Source organism: Mixophyes fleayi, chromosome 2 (assembly GCF_038048845.1).
Source record: "Mixophyes fleayi isolate aMixFle1 chromosome 2, aMixFle1.hap1, whole genome shotgun sequence".
NCBI classification, from domain to species: Eukaryota; Metazoa; Chordata; class Amphibia; order Anura; family Limnodynastidae; genus Mixophyes; species Mixophyes fleayi.
In genome coordinates this window covers 107638716-107662643 of record NC_134403.1, presented here as the reverse complement: position 1 = coordinate 107662643, position 23928 = coordinate 107638716, and the positions used below count along the sequence as shown (strand labels likewise).

Genomic DNA, 23928 nt, shown 5'->3' with positions numbered 1-23928 from the left:
CCTAACTCCTCGAAGAAAGCGTCTACTGACTGCATGGCAGGACTGGTCTGCGGCAAGGAAAACGCCCAGGACTGGGGGTCACCCTGTAGAAGGGAAATTATAATCCCGACTCTTTGATGCTCTGACCCGGAGGAGCGGGGTCTCAATCGGAAATAGAGCTTGCAGCTCTCCCTGAAATTCCGAAACAGGGACCTATTTCCAGAGAAGCGATCCGGCAAGTTCATCTTAGGTTCACAGACGGAACTTGGAGTGGGTTGTGACACTTTTGCGGCTTCTTCTTGAACAGACAGACGCTCAGCCAATCCCTGGATCATCTGATATAAGGACTCAACATGGGCTGCTAGGGCTTGTGCCGGAGACGGTGAGGATCCACTTGCATCCATTCCAACCTCGTCTCCGTGAGTGGGCCGGTTATAATGTTAGGAACCCCTCCAGCCGGCACAACACAACCCGGAATCTACTCTGCCAGTCAGGTGTTCACTGGAGCCCCTGATGGTGGGGACAGACTGGGCCGCAGACTGACAGAGGGTCGTGAAGTGCGTACCAGCTGGGGAGAACCCAGGCAAGAGGAGTCAGGTCCACGCAGAGGTCAAGGGCCGGCAGCAGACAACAGTATCGATGAACAAGCTGAGGTCAGGGGTCACAGGCAAATAGCAGAACGGGTAAACAGGCCAAAGATCAGGGTCACAGGAAACACGAGCAAGGTCCAAATCGAAGCCAAGGGTCATACACGGGGAGTCAAATAGAGATATCAGGATACAGGACAGGAACTAACAGGTTAGCAGACTGGAACACAGGAGCTATAACCGGCAATGAGGCAGCAGACCTCATTGCCTTAAATACCAGTGGCCACCAATTAGAGCCTAGCTCTGAATTAGACACAGCCCCCAGCATAATTAATAGGCTGCATTAATTAGCCCACAGGCTAGAACATATGGTGAGCGCTGCGCTCGGCTTCCTCTCATTGCCGGGACGCAGCGCTGAAGCGTCTTCTGGTTGCCCCGGCAACGGCCGGGTCAGGGCCGGAAGTGACGTCCCGGTCGCCATAGCGACGGCCGGGACGCAGGTGAGTGAGTCGCGGCGGCTGGGCACCGCTGCGGCTCGTAACACTATGATTCTTACTATGGTGTCCAAACCTTTACACTTACCCAAAACATTGCCCCAGAGGTGGATTATAAATACAGAAGGGCGCCCCAAATCTCACCTCACTATCCATTAAAACCTTCAATAGCGACTCCCAATGCAGCCCCCCTGCATCCTATCCACCTAACTGAACTTGCCTGGGGGTATCTGGCCCAGTTATGAGCGGGACCACTTTTACTGGCCCAAAGACGAATGAATGTCCAACCATCCCAATACTTTGGCCATCCTGACGAGAACCTGTAAGATGGATTGAGATGCGCATCAACAAGAGACGTAATACACACTTAATAAATAGCGGAAAGGCACACTACTGTTTTGTGCAAGATAGGGTAAAACCAGAAACCCCGGGGTGCCAACAGCCAATCAGGCCCCCGAAGAAAAGAAAATGGCAAATCCCTCCGCGCCTCCTTTCAACAAGACAAGCAACCTATGTCATGGGTCAACCTCCCGAAATCGCAGCAAATACGCTAAAGTGCAATAGGTGGACAAACATATTTCCTAAAACACTTTGACTTCCATCTACCAACGCCATAATAGACTGTTCAGACGCTACTGTAGCTGCGCCTATTCTGAAGGAATGAGTCCCATAATCTGCAGTATTCAAGCCAATCCTCGCAGTGCACTTTTTACAGACAGCTGAAAACTGGTACCTTGTAAGGTGGTACCCCTCACAGTGCTTAAGCCAATTACTTTAATGGAAGGAGGCCATGTCCCGATACAACCTAGCAAGCCCAACTGGACAAACTGCACTGTCCCTGTTGCGATGCAAGGAAATCCAGCGCCCTCTACCCAATGAATCCGTCTTTGATCTATGTATTTTACACGCCATGCTATCGTTCTTTACCATGACATTCTAGCGAAATAACCCCGACTCGATCGCCAGTCTGGAGGACGCCACCAATTTACTTATTCTGAATGCTCTGAAGAAAGGCCATATCAACGACAACCTAAACAAAGCAGCCTCAAAAGCATCGCTAGCTACCGCCAGGATAATGTTAACAAGACCGTCCAACAATACTTTATCAAAGGGTCTACGACGGTCTTCCACCGCAGGAAATATTCTAGCCCAACCCCTTAATGCCCTGCGAACCAAAACCTGCTTAGTAACATCCTGACTACCATGCAACTGCAGAAAGAAGGAAATACCTTAGCTTACACCATATAGGGCTTTGGTTTACCCACATGAAAACAATGCCACACAACAGACAATATAAGGTGCTGATCAGCCTTGATGAACAAAACCCTTCCCAGGACGGTCAAGCCTCCTGATATTTCTACAAGGTACCCGGCGCTATCGCATGCTTTGCAAGGTCCGCTATACCGGCCATATAATCTGCCAGACAAAATCAGGGCATAAAACACCAATCTCATTAGCCCAAGGGCTAGCGGACAAAACTTCAACCGATAAAATCTAGCCAAAGCGTCCGCAATCCCGTTATCAGACCTAGGCACATGTCTCGCCCTAAAGGTAATATTGAATGATTGGCATTTGTACACTAAATGCCTCCATAACCTCAGCGCCAGAGGAGAGGTAGCCTTCTGATTATTGAGAGCATGCACTACCCCCAAATATCACACCAGAAAACTGCACTCTTATCGCTAGGGCGATTACACCACAATTTCATTGCTACAATAATTGGCAACAATTCCAGCAACAAACGATTCTTAGTGAAACCTTCCTGACGCCAAGAAGGGGGCCACGCGGCCGCACGCCACTCCCTTTCCAGGTAAGCCCCAAAACCAGACCAGCCAGCCGCATCCGTAAACAAGTGAATCTCCACCTTATTGGCGGCAGGCGACATCCACATACCTCCTTGAAGTTCTCCAAAAACAAACGCCACATGACCAGATCGTCCCTACTCTCTTAGGATATACTAACCAGATGACGGGCTTTCGCAACCCCAACGTAGCTCTCTCCAACTTCCTGCAAAAACTCTACCTATGGGGATAACAAGACAAGCAAAGTTAAGTAGACCAAGCAGGGATGGAACGTGCTTTAACTGAGCCTTGCTCTTGCCCTGCAATGAGTCAATAACACCCTTCAACTTAGCCACTTTTTCCCTAGGCAGCCTACAGCACCCTGCTCTAGTGTCAATTCCGATATCCAGGTATGACAATCTCTCCGTCGGACCTTCCGATATGTCCGCAGCTGCTGGAACTCCCATAACTCTAAACAATGACTGAGCGGAAAACAACAACTCCTGACACACCGTGGACCCACTTGGCCCAATGATGCCCCGCCCCGTAACAACACACCAATGGAGAAAACTGCTGAAACACTCAAAAAATGCGCAAGACACTTCAACGTCCCATAGACAAACATTTATCCACATAATAACCATCTGGCAAACGAAAACCCATGTATTTAAACGAAGATGGATGCAAAGGCGGAACCTAAATGCTGACTCAATATCAAGCTTCACCAGCAACGTCCCGGCTCCGTAGTGCTGGACTATCAACAACGCATCCTAAAAGGATTGATACACCACCGAGCACTCAGATTCTGCAATTGCGTCATTCACGGACATACCATGTGGGTTAGACAGATGCTGTATCAGCTTAAACTTACCCACTTCCTTCTTTGGTACTACACCCACCGGGGAAATGACCAAGCCCTGAATTGGGGGAATAGCAGAGTGACCACACATTCTGCCCAACTCATTCTCTTTATTCGCTTTCTCATGCACCACCAAAGGCAACTCTAAAGCTGATTTCAGGTTTCTGGGAAACCCTGTATGCACAGTTAAACTTACCGGCAATTAAAACCCATGCTTAAAACCATCCCTTAAAAACCCTGAATCCGGTCTATTGGGGTACCAACCTAGCCATTTATCAAGTTCAGACAACACAAATAGGAGAAAAGCCTTAACGCGCAGGAGCTCCTGTGGAGGGTCTGTCTGTGGCACCTGGGCCACTCCTCTTCGGACACACGTGGAACAGCCATACTTAAACCTACAGGCCACACCTCTGTCACACTGACTCCCGCTATATGCAAAACATCTCCCTCGAAAGGGTTGGGCCAAACTCAGGGCCTGATTAAGGGTTCTGGCCGCCCTAGGCTAATATGGCCGCAGCGCCCCCCCCCCCCTCCTCCGAATATATAGGTGTATAGGAACACTCCTGAATATGAATGTTCAGGTGTATTCTCCAGCATTTCAAATTTAGACAGATTGTGCCATTGTCTCTTACCTGTCCTTGCTCTTCTCTCTTGCAACTTTGCTATCCTCTCGCTGGCTTCTGGAAAGTTGGCGTCCTTTTTTGAAAATGCAAAAATGTATTATAATGCAAACCCTGAATGATTAGGCCCTTTAGTTAAAACAAAACACTCCATTATGGCCAGCTAAAAGTACCCCATTGGACAGGCATATATAAGCAATATCTGAATATTTGTTGTCAATCAAATACAAACCTCTACCAGCCCCATCTCACTAATATTTAGTATTCTAGTGATTGCTGAGACCACCCATGTGACCACCACACAATCATGAGATTCTGCCCCCCAAAGCTGCTCTATTTTTTAAATACCCCCTGCAGCCATTTTCCTTAACCACAACCGCCCCCGCACAGCCATTTTCCTTAACCCCTGCTGCAGCCATTTTCTTTACCCCCCACCCTACATCCATCCCCCTTGCAGCTATTTTCCTTACCTCCACTTTGCTAGCTAGCTATCCCCCCCGTCACATCAAAACTCCCCCAGTCACATATATCAGCCCCCCTCCTCTGCCCTCCTTTATACATATCAACCTCTCTACCTCCCTATAGATTTTCATGGCAGCCCCTCCCTCCCACCCTATAGATTTGTATGACAGTCCCCCTCTCCCTCCCTATACATATGCATGACAGTCCCCCCTCTCCCTCCCTATAGATATGCAGGGTAGTCCCCCCCCTCCCTATAGATATGCAGGGTAGTTCCCCCCCTCCCTATAGATATGCAGGGTAGTTCCCCCCCCCTTCCTATAGATATGCAGGGCAGTTCCCCCTCCCTATAGATATGCAGGGCAGTTCTCCCCCTCCCTATAGATATGCAGGGCAGTTCCCCCCTCCTTATAGATATGCAGGGCAGTTCCCCCCCCTCCCTATAGATATGCAGGGCAGTCCCCCCCCCTCCCTATAGATATGCAGGGCAGTTCCCCCCTTCACTTACCTGTAGTTGTGCCAGCGTCGCTCCTCTCCTCAGATAAGCAGATAGGAAGTGAAGACGTCCTGCTTCCTGTCTGTTGCACAGCAACAGGCAGCCTGGCGATTGGCTGTGTGTTGCTAACCACTGACCACCAATGCTTTTGATCGTCGAGCCCTCCACCCCCCCGCGGCGATCCCCAGCGGCGACCCCCCCCCCTCCCCCACCCTGAAAAAAAAATGAATGAAGAAAAAAAAAAAAAAATACCCACAGTGCAGCGCCCCCCGGGACCCAGCGCCCCAGGCTGCAGCCTGGTCAGCCTAGTGGTTGATCAGGCCCTGGCCAAACTGTTTGGGAGTTGCCTCTGTCTCATCGCCCCGGCATCACTCACTCCCGGTCTAGGCTGAGTAACTTCTAGCCACACCTTCACATCCTTACAACCGAAATCCATCACTAATAAACCGTCCTGTTTCCTTCGAAATGCCTCATCATAATGCCTCCACATGTGACTTCTGGAGCAGGTATACATCCCCTGTATCAAGAAAATGTATTTGATAATGTTCATGTGCTCCTCAGGTCTACTCTCCAAATAACAGGCTGCAGAAACCAGGAAACCCTCCAACCAATTGGCAAAACTTCTATAAACCTCCTCACCCACGCCAGAGCGTGACATTGCTGCTGCCAAATCAAAGCTGATGTGAGAGGGAGGGGGTGGGGGAAATGTCTCTGCATGGGAGGGAGAGGGGTCCTTGGACTGTCCATTGTGGGGGGGTTTGAAGGCCTGCAGTGGGTTAAGGGACTGCCCATACTGAGGGCCGCAGGTATGGGGTCCCCGCTAATATCACTCGCGCCCCTCTTGCTATGCTGCTCAACTGGCCTAATGGAAGGGAGGTTGGCTGTAAGATCTGTCTTGCTGTTGGTGTAGTGGGGGCACTATCGGGGGATCCTGGAGCGCCCCTATTTAAAATGGCCGCCGAGGCCCCTGCCCTGACTGCGCATGCCCTGCCTGGTCCCCACGCGCCTGTGCACGATAACTGTGCCCCCCAACACTGTATAGTGTTTTGGGTATTCAACGCGGGGCCAAAATCATTGGTTGCAGCGGGGAAGATTGCGGGCACTCCTGGAGCCGCTGCCCCTATATCCGTCCGCGCATGCACGAGCGGACGCGCCCGCATCGCCGCGTATGCACAGAAGCTTTACCGGCCGCCGTAGATGTGGCGTGTGTGCCCGGTACCCAGGCCATTGAGGGTGTATGTGGTGCTGCAACCAAAGTCGCCGCTGACCTCCCGCCGGGCAGGAAGGATTATAGGAAAGGAGGAGGGAGGGGGGGTGCGGTGTGCTGGGGCCAAGGAGAATAAGGCTGGGAAAACTAGATAGTGGAGGGGAACCAAAAATTAGAGATAGGGGAATGAGGTGAATGAACAACGAAGGGGGGGAGAATATAGCGAAAGGAATGGGACAATAAAAGACACAGAGAACAGGGGACTGAAGGAATGGAACAATAGCGACACATAGGACAGGGGACTAAAGGAATGGAACAGTAAAAGACACAGAGAACAGGGGACTGAAGGGAAAAGAAGACACCACACAGAGGATATATGAAAATATAAAACTCACCAGTTCCTCAGAGAAGGCCAGACCCTCACCACAAACTCTCCAGACAGCAAAAGAGGAAGCTGACTGCTGGTACCTGGACCTTATCCTGCTTCCCCCACTATAATCCTGTAATCCTGCCCCTTTGTCCCTACTGATTGGCTGACCCCTGCCCCCCAGTGGAGTTAACTCTTGCTATACTCAGTACTATCTTTTACCTGCCCCCTCAGCGTTTATGTTACCTCGGGCTAATCCCCGCCCTCTGTTATCCTTCCTAGCAAATTGTAAATGGATGCTTCCACTGTGTAATTGCCTTTGTCTAGGTTGCCCCTAACTATAAATCAGCCCCATAATGCTATATTGTATAACATTGCTGAACCAAAGAGTACTTTCTTGATGGCCAAGAGACAGAGTACATGTTCACTACCAGCCCATATTTAAATGGGGAATTTTTTAACGGGAAATAAAAATTGGAGAAGTAATGGGATTGTCATATTTTTTACATCTTAACTCTTTTCTGACAAGATGTAACTCATAACTTCAGTAGCAGAGCACATTTCACAACTTTAGAATATGTTGGTTAAATTGAGAATAATGTAAAATTGCTCTATGTACATTAGCATATTTCACATTGAGTTTGGTTCAAGACTGATAGGGCTGGTCATGTCACAACTGGGAAATTACAGAATTTCCTGTGCTCAATGGAGAAAGTCTAGGCTTCCTCATTCAGTTGTGCGTAATGTTCACTTTGAATGCTATGTACAGCGATTGGGAGGCCAGGAACTGCCCAATTTACCGGAACCCAATGCTGTCATTAATGGCTGGGTCTTGGAAATTAGGTCATGCTCTGCAGGACTCAGTAGCCATATTGAGGTACCAACTGACATAAATAAAACAGTCATCCAGGGGCAGAATAGTGTATCACCAGACCCCATAGCAAATTTTGTGTTGGTATCTGGCAATGCTGTTCTCTCCTCTTCGACCCCCCACTTTACTCTCAATAACGCAGAATGGGGGCATCTTTTGAGCAAGCATGGTCCAGTGCATGTGCCCAATACACATCTGCCAAACCTGCGCATGCTCAGAAAAGACTCTTTTGAGAGTAGAGTGGAGCAGGGGCCTCAGGGGGGAAATGAAGGCATCAGAGGGGGATTGACCCATAACTGTCAGGCCCCATTCACCTCCGGACCACACCCTCTGCTTCCCCTATATAGTCCTCCCCCACTGCAGCCAAAGGTAAAATATCAGGTTAGGAAGATGTGACTTTTCAGTGAAAATTAATTACGTGTCTAATTTCCACTGCATATTCCTATATGGTGGCACTGTGTTCATTCATTAAACTTGCAGATCAGATTATGATTCCTCACTTGACATTGAACACTATTGATACAATAAGTAACAAGAAGTTACCAAATATAATGTCTAATTATAAATGTTGATTTTGCTAGAAACATTTAAAATACAAAATATTCAATAAATACAATCAAGCATTGTGCAAGTGCCACAATGATAAAACATAACATTATTAAAGTGCGTTCTACAGTAGCTGAAGTAGGGTCTGTGCCAGAGGAAAATAAAAATACTAAGAACTTTCAGAGATAAATTGCTAACCTTTTCAGTAGGGTGAAATTTTCCAGAAGCCAGTATTTAAATGACACAGAAGATAACATGCTTTATCCTAGTTATTTCAGTTTCTCCACAGGTTCATTTGTTGTGTTATAAATGATTGGGGTTGTCAAAAAAAGTTGTAGTGCAGTTTTATTAGGAAAACTTTTCTATACTAGTTCTATTCATCATCAGTCCGAGGAGATTGTGTGCACAAGAAAGCATTGTAGATACTAGCAGAAAGTCTTAAAAAGCTGGGTCAATCCAAATACATTGGGCAGTATTACAATTTTAATAAAATACTATTATGACATATTCATCAGAACTTCTCCAACTGCTGCAAACATATTGAAGGTATAAAGGTATACTGTTTAAAATGTGTTATAATAATAGTACTTTAAGTTTAAAGCAATTCAAAATTATAAATTTTAGAAAAGATAACTGATTTGGAGAAATGTGGTTTTCAATTTCACCCTTGATTGCTGCTGCAATTTTAATGGATCAGTAGCAAACCTAATAATAGTGAACTGTAAGGTTGATACTAAGAAACAAGACAATGCTGAACCTTATTTAACCTAGTGACCGCCTCTCTTATATAATATTGAACGCTTGTGCAATGTTTCATATGGCAATTCCAAATTATGATTATGTTTAAACCTTTAACTGCAAGTCAAATTAACCCTCGTTTTATAAATGCACTTCTCTCTACATACTAATATTATATGCTATTAATAATGCAGCTGCTATTACCTTGTAAGAGATAAGGGTCATTTGTAGGTTTCTGTGGAGCTGCACATGAGCTATGTCTTATGTCTGTAGAGGTTGCTGAAAGGAAGTTGAGAGAAGCATAGAGATGTTCTAGAATTGGACTGATTATAAAGGCAAATAGCAGTGAATATATTAAGTAACAGGTGTTTAGACAACTAATTTTACAAGCAATAAAAATGGATCTAGATATTTCCCATGTTGTCCAGTTAGTAAAGTTCTAAATAAAGGTGAATAATAAATTGGCTAGATCTGTATATATATTTTATTATAGAAATTACACTGTGCCTGGTTTCCTTTTTCCCCTCATTATCACTGCTACATTCCCCCACTGAGGCTAACAAACTTAAAATAAATCCTTCAATTTGCACAAAAAAGTCCACCAAATTCCTTCAAAATTGCTATCGTTCACTTTTAGATTTTGGTTCCCACCATCTCCCAACTAAATGACCTCCTTGGTATCAGCAAAAGTGCTATTGATGCACAGAAATAAAATATGATGTAAAAGGACTTGCCAGACTGGATTGAAAACAAAATAAAGGGATAATGGTGGTAGCAATAGATAAGTAGCACAGTATATAGAAGCACATTTTAATACTGTGTCAAGGAATATTCACTTCATTGGGCCTTTGGTTATGAAATTTTACACATTTATTCATGGAATTTGGCCTTAAGTGTTTCCAATGTTACCTCAAACACACCACACAGCACGATTAATTGAGTGAATATACAATGACAGTGTAAAATGAAAGTTCATGGAATGGTAACAAAACACAGACCTCAAAAAATGTATTACCATAATTCTGACCTCTGTGAAATGGTCTATTCCATATTTTTTGGACTTGGAAGTTTGCAGCAACCTTCCTCATCAACATGCTACAGATATAATTACTGTCTTTCAATAGGTTACTGTTAATGAGCATATAAGCCCCTTAACTAACTGGTGAAATTCGAATGATGCTAAGTTTTTATTAGCAACAGCAGCCCAGTGCCTCTCTGTAACCATTGTTTAACCTAATCTAAATTAATTTTGTAGCATCACAAAAAATTCTGAATTTCTTTATTTATGACTGTAATAGAGATGGACAAATGATTTTGCCAATTCTGAAATTTGGCTGAATATCAGATAGTTGCAAATTAATTTGTGAATGGGTCCAGATTAATACTCATCAGAGAAACAGACTAACCCAGCCTCGGACTGGCCTGCCGGACAGCCGGACTATTCACCAGTAGGCCAGGCCGCGTCGAAGCTCCGCCCCCTCCACCGTTAGGGGTTAGGGCGGAGCTTACGGAGAAGATGTCATTTGCTATGGCGGCGGCGGCGACACTTCGATAATAAACCCTACCGCACAGGTGCAGAGAGCCGTCTATCTGCACCTGCGCTGTAGTGTTTTTTTTCACTTTCAGCAGGGGAGTTCATCTTTCTGCGGCCGCCCAGAGGAGCAGGAGTCTGGTGTTTCTGCTTGGAGGTGGTGAAGGTATAGAAACATTACAGCCCTACCTATCAATATCTCTCATATGGCAATAATTGCAATATCTCTATGTTATCAGCAAGTATTAGTCTAATTCCTAGATGCTGACATAAAAAAGATTTTCAGGGACTCTTTGCTGATGGGCTAATGTGTGTGTTGGTAATGTGTGTGTTAGTGTTATGGTAATGTGTGTGTTAGTGTTATGGTAATGTGTGTGTGAGCAATGAGGCTTGTGGCAATGTAAAGGGGGTAAGGACAGGGGGGATTGTTAAAGTGAAACTGGGGTGAGCAGGGGGTGCTTATGAACAAAATGGGGTGAGAGCAGGGGGCTTATTAGGTGAAATGGGGGTGAGAGCAAGGGTCCTTATTATAAGTGAAATGGGGTGAGAACAGGGGGGGGTTATTATAAGTGAAAAGGGGGGTGGGGCAGGGGGCTTGTGGTAATGTAATGTGGGTGTGAGTTAGGTGGTGGCTAACGTGTGCTATTTTATTTGTGGGGTGATGGTGGGCAATTTACTTTAATAACGGGGCCTATTAATTTAAGATGAGGTGGTGGCACCGTTAATTTAATGCTGGGGTGGTTTGGGGCTATTAATTGAATATGGGGCTAAGTTTGGGCAGCAGGGCTATTTATTAAATGTAAATGTGAATTATTTAATGCCGGGATGGTTGTGGGAAATGGTTATATTTATTAAACTTAAATGCTATTTATTGCTAGGCCTGTATGGAGGTAGGGAAATAGGTTTATTTATTAAATGCAGATACTATTAATTTAATGTCGGGCCTGGTTGGAGGGAAATAGATCTATTTATCACAGTGAATTCTATTATTTTAATGTTGGGGCTGTTATTAAACGTTTGTACTATTTATTTAAGGCCAAGGGCTGGTTGGAGTTTTCTAACTTTCTTGTACCCATTTTTTTTCCAGATAGGACTCCTAACATTCCTGGATCCAGACAAGCAGCAACTGAGCTAAAGACACCAGCAGCCACAGGTCAGGAAAGCGACAAGAACAGGACACACATACTCAGGTACATACAGCAGGCGCACACACTAACATTGGGTGCACACACATACTGGGCTCCGACTACTATTTATTTGGCCCTACCTACATGAGGCCACTTTCAGACGTTTTTTCCAGGGCCACTTTAAGTTCACAATCTGCCCCTGCCCTTTTCTATGTAGGTGGGGCACACCCGAGTCGAAAGTTTGCAAAGCGCAAGTCAACTGCACCGTTAAGAGTCGCACGCGTCATGACGTTGGAGCCTGCCCAGCTGACCACAGAGAGTAGATGAAGCAGAGGTGAGTCACGTTTACTTTATTTTATTGTAATTTTTTATTTGCTTTTTTTTTAACTTGACAATGTTCCCTTTTTACATGGTGGGGGGGTAGCATGTTCTTTGCATAATATGGTTTGGGGGCAGTACTTTGAGGAATACTATGAATTGTGGCATAAATTGAACAATTTGGCATACGCTGAACTGGGGCACTACTGTTTGACATAATATGAACATTTATTTGTTCCATTATTATTACAAAATATACAATATATATATATATATATATATATATATATATATATATATATATATATAATATATATATATATATATATATATATATATATATATATATATATATATATATTATATATAAAATCTCTCATCTATCTAAATGGAACACCTGGGCTAGAGTATATTTTAGCCAACCCCTAAACCTAGTGAACGCTGCAAGAACAGGTAGGAGAGAGCAGGACAGGCTGCCAACTGTTCTGATTCTAGTGGGGCAAGACTTTGTCCTGATCTAAGGAGCGGGGTCTAGACTATGCACTCTTTATATACACTACATTTTTTATACACTATTTTTAAAGCGGCAATGGCGCTTGTCATCCGACCTAACTCTTAAGAACGGCATCTTGTTTTGATGTCATAATCAATTGCGACCTGTATATTACTATTTTTAAAGCAGCAATGGCGCTTGTCATCCGACCTAACTCTTACACTTTAAGAGTTAGGTCGGATGACAAACACCATTGCCTCTTTAAAAATAGTGAAATACAGGTCGCAATTGATTATGATGTCAAAACAGGATGCCGTTCTTACTGGTGATCGGGATTTGTTAGGAGACTGTCGGGAACTTCTTTTGTCATTCTTAAGGTCAGTCATCTTTTATTATCAGTCGCCCAAGTCACTTTCATTTTTTTGGTGTCCTCGTCCTGCATGTCGTTGACACCAGCTACGTCCTTTTTTACCCCACTCGTACTAACCAGTATAGTCTTATAAATGTTTGTTCCCAATTGTAAAGCACTACGGAATTTGCTGGTGCTATATAAATAAATGTTGATTATGATGATGATGATACCAGTACACTTAACAATATTGGAATCCCATTAGTAATGTCACTCTTCCCACTTTTCCTGAAAACTATCCAAATAGAAAATAGGGTATACACCAATTATGGATTTATTTCAAGCTGTTCAGTGCATTTTCATTGTGAAGCTCAACATTTTGGGGTCCTAGCACTTCTTCAGATAATAGGGTAAGGAGGATCCATGCCAATTAAATTTACCATATTACAAAGGTGTACAAAATTATCTGACATCCCCCTCATATGTGATTTTCTAACTAAATGATATTCTACCTTGGTTAGGCTTCTGAAACTCCATGAGAAAACAAATGAATGTACTTGGTCACATAAAAATGTAGGGAAATTTATTTCATTCAAATTGGTCAATGGCAATTAATGGAGGATATTTAAAAACCATAACAGACATAAAATATGAATAACCAATTGATCAGCAGCTGTGGTTTATCTTAAAACCAATTCAATAAAGTTTCACATGGATCACACAATCTGGAGCACAACTGAGCAGATACATGCAGGAAATAGCTGGTCAGTATCTGAGGTACTGCTCTATTATTGCTAGTGTTGTTTTTCAAAAGACTTCTTAAATGTTAGTGATTATTTTACCTATATGGGTTTTTACTAATAAAAAATTTCACAAAAGTGATTTAATAGAATTTGAATTAATCATAAAGATTCACCTTTTTATGAGCACTGTATGCAGATATTTTTCGATATTTATAAGCATAATTTTGTATGTATCATTTTAATTGGCTTTCACTGACAGCACATTTTATGCACAGGATTTTTCTACCATAATATTTTATACTAATATACAACACTTGGTAATATATTCACAAATCAAAGTCTCCTTATTCTAAAATAGCACATTTGTTTCTTAAAATACACCTTCAGTTTAGCCTACCTCTCTCTCCAGATAATGAATCCTTTGAGTTGGGTTACACATTAAGTATATCGGTTTTTCCTGTGAGAGGTGATTACACCTTTAATACTTTTTTCAAAAGATAAACATGTTGACAAAATAAATAAAAAAGGTTGTAGAAATTACTTTTATAAGGATATTTGTGATTCAAGCCTTTCTTCCTGTGGTCAAGTAATTTATCAGACACACTTTGATTTTGGTAAGCAATTCCATGAAACAAAGTTGCAGTACACCCTGCTGATTCTGTTCAATACAATAGAAGTACCACTTAATATTTTTTTTTATGTTTTATGTTCATGCACATATTTTCTTCCTCAATATGAAGCAATGTGTTCAGCTCCACCTATGCATTCACTTCTGTTACATGAGTGTCTACATGACATGAGTTGGTCTGTCATCACCGGGAAGAGAGTGGACATTGAGACAGCATTACATGTTGCACTTTTCTGTTTAAGGGTTAAAAAATGTAATTTTATGCTTAGAAGGGCAGTTCATTGTTCAAATGTAACTGGAAGGTGCATAAAACATCCCATTAAGAGTATAGGGTGAGACAATATCTGCCGGATTGTTAGTTTACATATTTAACAGAGCAGGGGAGGGGTGGCACATTTTAGCCCTGCGTTGCAAGACTTGACTCAGCAGCTTGTTAGGAATATTTTAAAGGGAAAAAAATGTAGGTAGCCCAGTGACCCAGCCTAAGGCAACCCAGCCTTATGGAACTGGCCCGGGGGGCATATGCCCCCCATCCTAGCCTGCCCTTGTAAAACTCCAATCAATTAATTGTGCAATCATAATAGCTATGCAAGATGGTAGCTGCTACCTCTAAATATCATGTAAGCTCTAATGAGAACTATGTCTCCAGTCTCTTAGGTGCTGGTTAATCATGTGTCCTGTTTCCAATGAATTCCAATAGCTTTAAGTTGGTAAAGCCTTCCTCAGGGAAGGTGAAAAATACCTGAGGCTTTACCAACTTAAAGCTAAAACGTTGGATACAGGGCACATGATTTACCAGCACCTAAGAGACTGGAGACACAGTTCTTTATCTCCTAACTGCGCCTACTACCATTAGAGTTTAAATGATCTTTAAAGGAAGCAGCTACCAACTTGCATAGCTATTATGATTACACAATTAATTGAATGGACACTGTTAAATATGGCAAGAAACAATTGAAGCCACTCTATGGATGTGATTTATTTTTGACATATGACACAATTGTGTGGAAACACAGTGACCTTTTAGATGTGATATATTAAAATTATATTTTAAGCATTACATATTGCTTTGAGCTAACAAATTCAGCACAATCCGCATACATGGATTCAGCGAAAAATCCACAAGGGAGAAAGCGTTACCCACCATCATCATTCCAATGTGAGCATAACTTCTTGTCCTCGTATGAAAACTACTGTCAATCTGAATAAGTTTTTTACTAATTACTTTTTAGTTTATTTGAGGTACACTCTACTGGATAAAGTGGAACTATAGCACAACGATCTCCTAAAGTACATCAAGGATAATTAAATTGGAAACAGACTATCATTTGCATTGACATTTGGACTAATTACCAGGTTATACTGAACACAAGGAACTTTCCCTTCATCAGGGATATAAAGGACATAAGTTCATATATGTGTGTGCACTATATATGCAGACACATCATTAAATGTATATTTATGTATGCATGTTTTAACCATTAGAACATATAGCAATCAGTTATATAACAAATGATAAGTGTAGCGCTGATTACACGCTATACTATTAACTTACTTTTACTGCATTTTCTTTTTTTTTCCTAAAGACACAGAAACATTAGAGCTAAAACATAAGTTAGAACCATAAACTCATAAACTAGAGCAAAAAATTAAGAAATAAAAATAGTGGCAACTATTTTGCTGAAGCCAAACTTCATTAAAATACTCGTAGATCCCCACAAAAATGAGTCTTAGATTGTAGACAAATGACCTAATTCATAAGGGAAAGTAAATGTTGATAAGTTCCATCTTTTGCATAAAATTGCAAACACTAGAGCTAAAACATAAGTTAGAACCATACACTCATAAACTAGAGCAAAAAATTAAGAAATAAAAATAGTGGCAACTATTTTGCTGAAGCCAAACTTCATTAAAATAAGCGTAAATCCCCACAAAAATGAGTCTTAGATTGTAGACAAAGGACCTAATTCATAAGGGAACGTAAATGTTGATAGGTTCCATCTTTTGCATAAAATTGCAGTGTGCATGCACAGAAAAGGACTATACACCAGTGAACGCAAGTGCATCCAATTCATCTTTAAATGCAAAAGACATTTCTGACAGCCTATGACTTCAAGGGCAGAACTGGTAAGGGAAGGGGTGTATGCAAATAGTTAATGTACAGTAAGGGTGTGCCAAGGCTGAGTGCATGCACATATGTCTGATACAAGCTCTGGGCATCTCTCAGGTATGTGACTTTCTGCTGTATCACATTGACCAGCTATAGGGTCGGTTTAAATGCATTATGATAAATGTATTTCATGTAAAAAATAATAAAAATTTTTCTATTTTGTTTTCATTAATGACTATTATTAAAAGGTGTTAATGTGTTTATTGTATGTGTTGTGTCTGCCCAAAAAACGGCAAGTGTCATATAGGTAGAGTGTAAATACACCCATATTCAGCTACAAACATTCCTGCAGATCCTCTTCTTGTTGAATAGGGGCGTGCCTGCTTGCATTTTCCATCCATTTTTAAAAAACGCAAATTGCATTCATTTTGCGCTCCTGAATGGCCAAAATATAACTATAAAATATATTATTATTATTATTAATTTTTATTTATAGGGCGCCACAAGGTGTCCGTGGCACTGTACAGGGACAAAAACGATTTACAATACAAGGTGAGACAGCACAGTACAGTAAACATAAAGCACAGTAACTCAGTATGCTCAATGCACAGCTAGTGAGGGCGGGGGGAGTATCCGCAAATGACGGGGCCCTAAAGGAGGGCGCGGAAGACATGGAGACCCCCAGAGGGGGGAGGAGGGCCCTCGAGGAGGAGGGCAAAGTAGCTGGAGAGCAGAGTTAGAAGTGGTGGAAACAGGAGGAGAGATGGCCCTGCTCAGAGGAGCGTACAATCTAATAATATAGCTTTCTTTTTTAAAATGCTACCACTACCTGGGAGGTTCCTAGAAGCTGTTTCCTCCTTCTAAACCACAGAACTGTCCCAAATCAAGTGTGTGCAGGTGGGAATGTTCTGGACAATGGGGAACCCCCATCCTCTAAGTGGACCCCTGCAAAGATTCATCAATTAATACTGGGTGATGAGTTGTAGTAACATTTTACCTTTTTATTCATTTGCAATATAATATGTCTTCTTTGAATTTAAATAAAATACATTGTACATTATACATATTTCCTGTTTACTTAACTTTGTTATGTACAACACTAATCCCATGTATTGTATTAGCTTTTCTCTGCTTCTGGAGCATTACTATTTAAAAGATTATGTATGAATCTTTTAATTTTTTTCTCCTAGCTATGTGAGAGTAAAGATTTCTTCCTGGACAAGTAGCTTTCTATAGATCTGTCATGTGTATTGTAAGGGACTACTTTATAATTCTCTAGTAGGATTACCTAGACTGTATTTATATTTTAAAAAAGAAGAACTGCATAATTAGACAAAAGTCAAAGCAGGTTACGTTTCCTACATCACTTCTAAATTTGAAAGAATAAAAATAATTTAATTTTAAATTTGTCAGTTTCAAAAGCAAGTTATTTCAATATTGGATATCAATGAATACCATAAATGCATAAAAATAGAGGGGTTTGTTCTTCACCCACTTTTGGAAACCAATATGCATTAAATAAATTAAATTCTAAGTACATTTAAAAATGACCCATCTTTCCACACACTCTTTATGACATTGTCCTCCTCATAAGGTACAGATTTGGAGTAGGCTGCAATTTTGCAGCCAGAATATAGGCGTAAACCTACGGCCTCAAAATTGCTACCTTACGTGTTTATTTTAAATTTAGTCATAACTTAAGATATGTGCTACTCAAAATGTAATATAAATAGGTGGCCAATAGAAGATGTCCCTCCCCCTAATAAGTAACCAGCGCAAATGCTTAAGCCTAGGCTGGTTACTGCTAAAGCTAGAGGTCAATGTAAAGCAGCAATTCAACCACAAGGCTGGGCTAGCCACAGTGTAACAGATAGATCAGTAGCATGGTGTCTCCCTGTCATAATGTAAAACTAGACTATTTTGTGTTTCAAATTTATGTAAAGCAGCTGTATTAGTTTTATAAATTGTAGGAAGGTGCTTTAACACTCATTATATTCTTTTTTTATGTAGGACCAGAATTTTATAGGAAATCTGGCCCATAAATAGATATTCTTAGTGTGTAAGTGCTTGTTCATGATGACACTTATAGAGCTTTTAGCACCAGTATTTCCATGGCTGCAAGGGCATGCTGAAGCCTGTGGGATTATAAACAACAGCATTCCCTAGTACCCAGGGCCTGTTGGAACACGTAATTCGACAGCAGTATCTCTCAGCAAAAAAACACATATACTGATTGTTTAAGCATTTTTATTAAAATAAACACTGAACAAAAGCCTTATTCTACCTATTTATTAGTCTCCTAAATCCACAAGGATTGCTATTTAATGCCCAGAACGTAAAAGATCTAAACACTGATATTACTATAATAATCAAAGACAAGGGGATGGGAAGCAAGGCGATGAAATGCAAGGCTGGTGGGGCACTGGCTAAAGTTCAATTTGGAGTAATGGAGTGTGATGAGGGGCCCTGGAAGAAGAGCGATGGACCCAGACCTGAGTGAAGATGTTGTCTTTATTTTGGAGGTAGGACATAATTTTTCACATACTTGCATTAAACCAAATGTAGGACTTAAGAGCAGCATCATGGGAAGGCTCAGCACGTTTCCAGGACCCGGCTATGGGGCATTTGGCTGCTGCCTGGATGTGGAAAGCTAGTTTTGCTGAATGTTTATTAGCGTCCTGGAGCAGGAGGCACAGAGCGAAGTTCCAAGGATCCTTAGGAACAGTGCAAGACAGAAATGAGGCCAGGAGGTTTCGAACCCCATTCCAAAACCCATAGATTTTGGGAGAAGGCCATCAAATGTGGAGATATGTACCTGTCTGACCGCAAATCCACCAGTACATTGGTACAGCAGACGGGAACAGAGCCAGGAGCCTATTAGGGGCGTAGTACCAGCGTTAATACACTTTGTAGGTGTTTTCTTTTATCAGTTTCGAGATAAAGCTGGAGGCGACCTTTTCTATAATTAGTTCCTAAGAATCCTCATCAGCAGGGGGGGCAAAGTCCCTTTCCCATTCTATCTCATGCCTGTTCTGCGGACCCAGGGCTGAATTTAGAAGGATTTTGTAAAGTGAGGAGATTAGGGTAATTAGCACTGAGGGTCTTGAAGGTGAGCTATGAGCCTCTAGCTGTAAGGTCATGTGCAAAGCAGTTAGGATTGTTCCATCATGGGAGAATCTGGAAAGTTGCAGAATATGAGGTGACCCCAGTCTTACATCTGTCCCATATCATAGCGGACAAATGTTGAGTAGGAAGCTACTTAACATCTGTCAATCTCTGTGTCTTAGTGAGACCCCAAAGATTAGACAGCAAGCCATATAAGAAGGCATAAGGGGAATCTCCAATGGTACCGAATGTTGTTGTTTCTCAGGTCTGTAGTAGCAGGTTTGAGGTCCCTCCACCAAAGTAGTCAGGGAAACGTCCAAAAAGATGTGGAGTACATGACCTACATGACCAAGATTTTGACATTTTCTCGACCACAGAACTGCCTACTTCATTTTAAAGTAATGGAGCCGGAGTATGACGTCCCTAGGCATAGCTGGGTCTTGAGACTGGTGTCTGAGGGCTCTGTAGGCCCTAAGGAGAAGGAGGTGATATTCAGGAACTTTAGGTGCCAAATGTCACTAGCCACCACGCTAGCCACGTCGGAACGCCTATCAGCCACTGCTTCCTAGCTCTTGCCCTGGCAGCTGGGATGTCACTTCCAGGCCTTCAAGTCCCGGTACACCTTCTACACTTTCACCCAGAAAGTGAACATCATAATTAAACATACAATGTACATAAGTCACTGCAAGGGGTCAGGAACACTGCCCTTAAATGACAGTAAAGGCAGTCTCGCTGCTGAGAGTACTCCAAAGATAACAGGCGCTATGTAACCTATAATATTTGATCAAGTTGCAGCTATTTAAGCAGGATCTGGACCTGCTGAACATATACTGTGGGAGTGAATAAAACATAAAACAGCGCAAAACTTAAAATAAAAAATAATAATATAAGATTTAATAAATATAATTGAGATGGTGTATATACACCTAAGCACATACAATTATAGAACAACAAAGTAGAGTGACCACAGATAACTGTACAAGCATGTAATCAAACACTATGGACAGTCTATATAGGACTGTATTCATGTAATAAGGCACTATACAGTGGGCAGCATGGTGGCTCATTGGTTAGCACTTCTGCCTCACAGCGCTGGGGTCATGCGTTCAATTCCCGCCCATGGCCTTATCTGTGTAGAGTTTGTATGTTCTCCCTGTGTTTGCGTGGGTTTCCTCCGGGTGCTCCGGTTTCTTCCCACACTGCAAAAACATACTAGTAGGTTAATTGGCTGCTATCAAAATTGACTCTAGTCTCTCTCTCTCTCTCTCTCTCTGTCTGTATGCATATGTTAGGGAATTTAGACTGTAAGCTTCATTGGGGCAGGGACTGATGTCAATGAGTTCTCTGTACAGCACTGCGGAATCAGTGGCGCTATATAAATAAATGGTGAGGATAATGATGATGTGTAAGACAGTTAAGGAGTCGCCACAATAGAGTCCTCCAATGCTGTTGAAACAGAGTGGTGATTACCAGTCAAGTAAAACTGGCTTAGTTGAAATCCGCACAGCTACGTGTGCATGTTCACTTCACATCTCAACACTCTGTAACAATAAGGAATTACCTGTTGAAATGGATATAGAGGTACTTGACTCTAATTGTGATAATCAGCTGCTAAAGTCCAGCAGCAAGCTAGTTGTAAGTCTCACAGTCGTCTTGGTCTGTTGAAATGGATACAGAGGTACTTGACTCCAATTGTGATAATCTGCTGCTAAAGTCCCACAGCAAGCTAATTGTAAGTCTCACAGTCGTCTTGGTCTGTAAAAATTGGAAGAAATAAATCCAACCCCGGGGTTTACAGAAAGTGGGTCACTGCACTTGCCAAATAATCAAAGATACCAAAGACTGACGCGTTTCTCGGCAATCAGATGCAGTTTCTCCCGGCTGAGAGACTAAGAGAGAGACATGCTTTTTTTTATCTGGGCTAAATACCAGAAAGACACCTCAAAAGTGTTGCATGGTGGCTACCCTGACAGGAATACCGTTCATGGCTCGGCTTCATGGTTAGGAAGATTTTATCAAAGGTTTTCTCATCTCTAGGGCCCATAAGGGGTGGGCTAGGATATGTCCCATAGGCAAAGATTTCAGGAGGCCAGTAGATGCTAGAGTACTGTGCCAATTAGTAGGTGCCCTTCCGACTGTCACTGCCAATGCTTACGAAGCCTTTTTGTTTAGCACTGTATTTTTATTAGCCTTCTATGGTCCATTTAGGGTTAGTTAGCTAGTATCACAGTCTAGGCATGCGGCGAGGCCTGCATTGCTTGCCAGAAACATGCTTACTAACATGACACAGGTTGTGTATCTGTTAAAGGACCCCAGCTTTTTTAAGTCAGCAATCAATATGGTGCTTCCACTAATTGGCTGCAGATCACTACCCCTTTCAAAGTAGCGTTGCTTGGGCCTTTTGAGTGGTGGCTCATGTCCTGCTTTGTGTGGGCACATCATTATGAGTGAAAGAGAGGGTGTAGTCACTCTGATGCAAGGTTTATCATCGACCAATCATAAAGGATTATTTCCTGGGTCCAGTGGTTCAGGGCCGTTTGACCATCCACTGATTGGTTTCTGATATTAGTTGTTTAGCTGACTCGCAACTTGCTTTCTCCACCATCACTCTTGTTTTAATTAAACTGTAACCTTATTTGCCAAATTTACATTAGTGTCCGTGTTTTTATTATCTACAGTAATAAGTGTTAACATATGTATGAGGTTTAGTGTGCAAAGAGGCATTAACAGTACGCAGTTTAAAGTAAAGTGGTAAGTGACCTAGCTGCCCATTGATTTGAGAGGGGCCAAGAAGTGTGACAGTGTTCAAAATGAGGAAATAGTTGTTTATATATATATATATATATATATATATATATATATATATATATATATCGGTGGTACTCACCTTAACGATGAAGAAACTCCAACACTGGTATGGGCGACTTGATGAATCCGAAGATGACCTGTCCGATGAAAGACTAATGGCGGCTGTTTAAAAAAATTAAGTTTGGTAGCCGCGACAATGCGACATCCCTTTGCTAGTCAATTACGTCAGTGGAAAACGCGACGCTACTATGACTACTGTCTTGGGGGTATGCAATGAAGCGGCGCCTGTACAATGTTTTTTCTTTAACAACATATACATTGTACAGGCACCGCTTCGTTGTATACCCCCTTAACAGTAGTCATAGTAGTGGCGCATTTTCCACTGACGTAATTGACTAGCAATGGAATGTCGCATAGTCGTGGTTACTAAATGTAATTTTTTTAAATAGTCACAATTAAACTTTAATCGGACAGGTCATCTTCGAATTCTTCAAGTCGCCCATACCAGTGTCGGAGTAAAGCTAAGAAAGAAGTAACTTTGCACCTTGGCAAAACCATGTTGCATTGGAGGGGGAGGTAAATTTCAAATGTGATGGCAGATTTATAGTAGGGTAGGACAACTATAAATTTCAGTGTAAAAAAAAACCTATCTAGTATTTGTGTGCTACATGAAAAAGTATTTAACTTATGTGCAAAATAATAAACTAATTTGCACCCCTTGCAATGTAACATGGTTTTGTCCAGGAGAAAACTGACTCTTTTTTGCCTTACTTTCCTTAATGAATCAGGCCCAGCATGTATAATAAAAGTGTTAAGCATCATGAGAGTCTATAAGTAACATTAGAAAAGTGTATTTGCAAATTCTAAGCCTTTTTCTCTTTTGTTTCGGCATTCCGCACTGTATTTGTAAATTTGCATTTCTGAAATTTACCATATATAAATAGAACTGGGAAGACAACAGTCAAGTCTTCCTGCTCACTGGTGTGATTGTAGATGGGCTGAGAACACTTAAAGCCAAATTCCACTGGCAAAACATGCAACATTTTGCAGCCAAATGTAAAACAAGGCAAATATTTTGCTGAACAGTTTTGAAAATTTTGCTCATTTCTTAATGCTGAACTGCAATAAAATATGGAAATGGGAAATATGCTCACTATTTTATGCTAAGATAGAAAAACGATAAATAAATGTTTAAAGTACATAATTGGGCAACAAACAAAACCAGTTTATTATATTTGTAAATATGCTTTCCAAGCAAACAAAATCAATTAGAATAAACAACTAAGAAACACATTTAATTGTTAAATTTATGTAGACAATATGGATATCTTAAAATAATATATTTTATAAATGCAATTTTTTATTTTAAGTAGAAGTGTGTTGTGTAAAATATATACAACAATTTCCTTTGATAAATTTATCTATACAGCTCCAAAATGAAACACTGGCAGTTAAATAGCATTATAATGATTAATGGAACCATACAAAAACCTTGGTTTCATGAAAATCCATTATTAATGCCATGGAAAAAGTGCAGTTATCAGTCAGACAAATTGTAATAAAAGTGTCTCCTACCACCCTGTGGTTGTTTTGAATCATTACAGATCAAAACAGATTTATAGTTTACAGAATAGTTATTAATTTGCATTATCTTAATGTATGCATTAATTAACATTTAACAACTGTCTGCTTCAAAACACAATTATATTTTC

The 23928-nt window shown here is 41.7% G+C and overlaps 1 long non-coding RNA gene across 1 annotated transcript; it reads left to right on the top strand.

Moving 5' to 3' along the window:
• The first annotated feature begins 10650 nt into the window (after positions 1–10650).
• Positions 10651–11993, top strand: LOC142140196 (uncharacterized). The gene is made up of 3 exons (XR_012688327.1): positions 10651–10701; positions 11623–11725; positions 11880–11993. It is a non-coding gene; the product is annotated as an uncharacterized LOC142140196 (long non-coding RNA).
• Positions 11994–23928: the final 11935 nt, after the last annotated feature.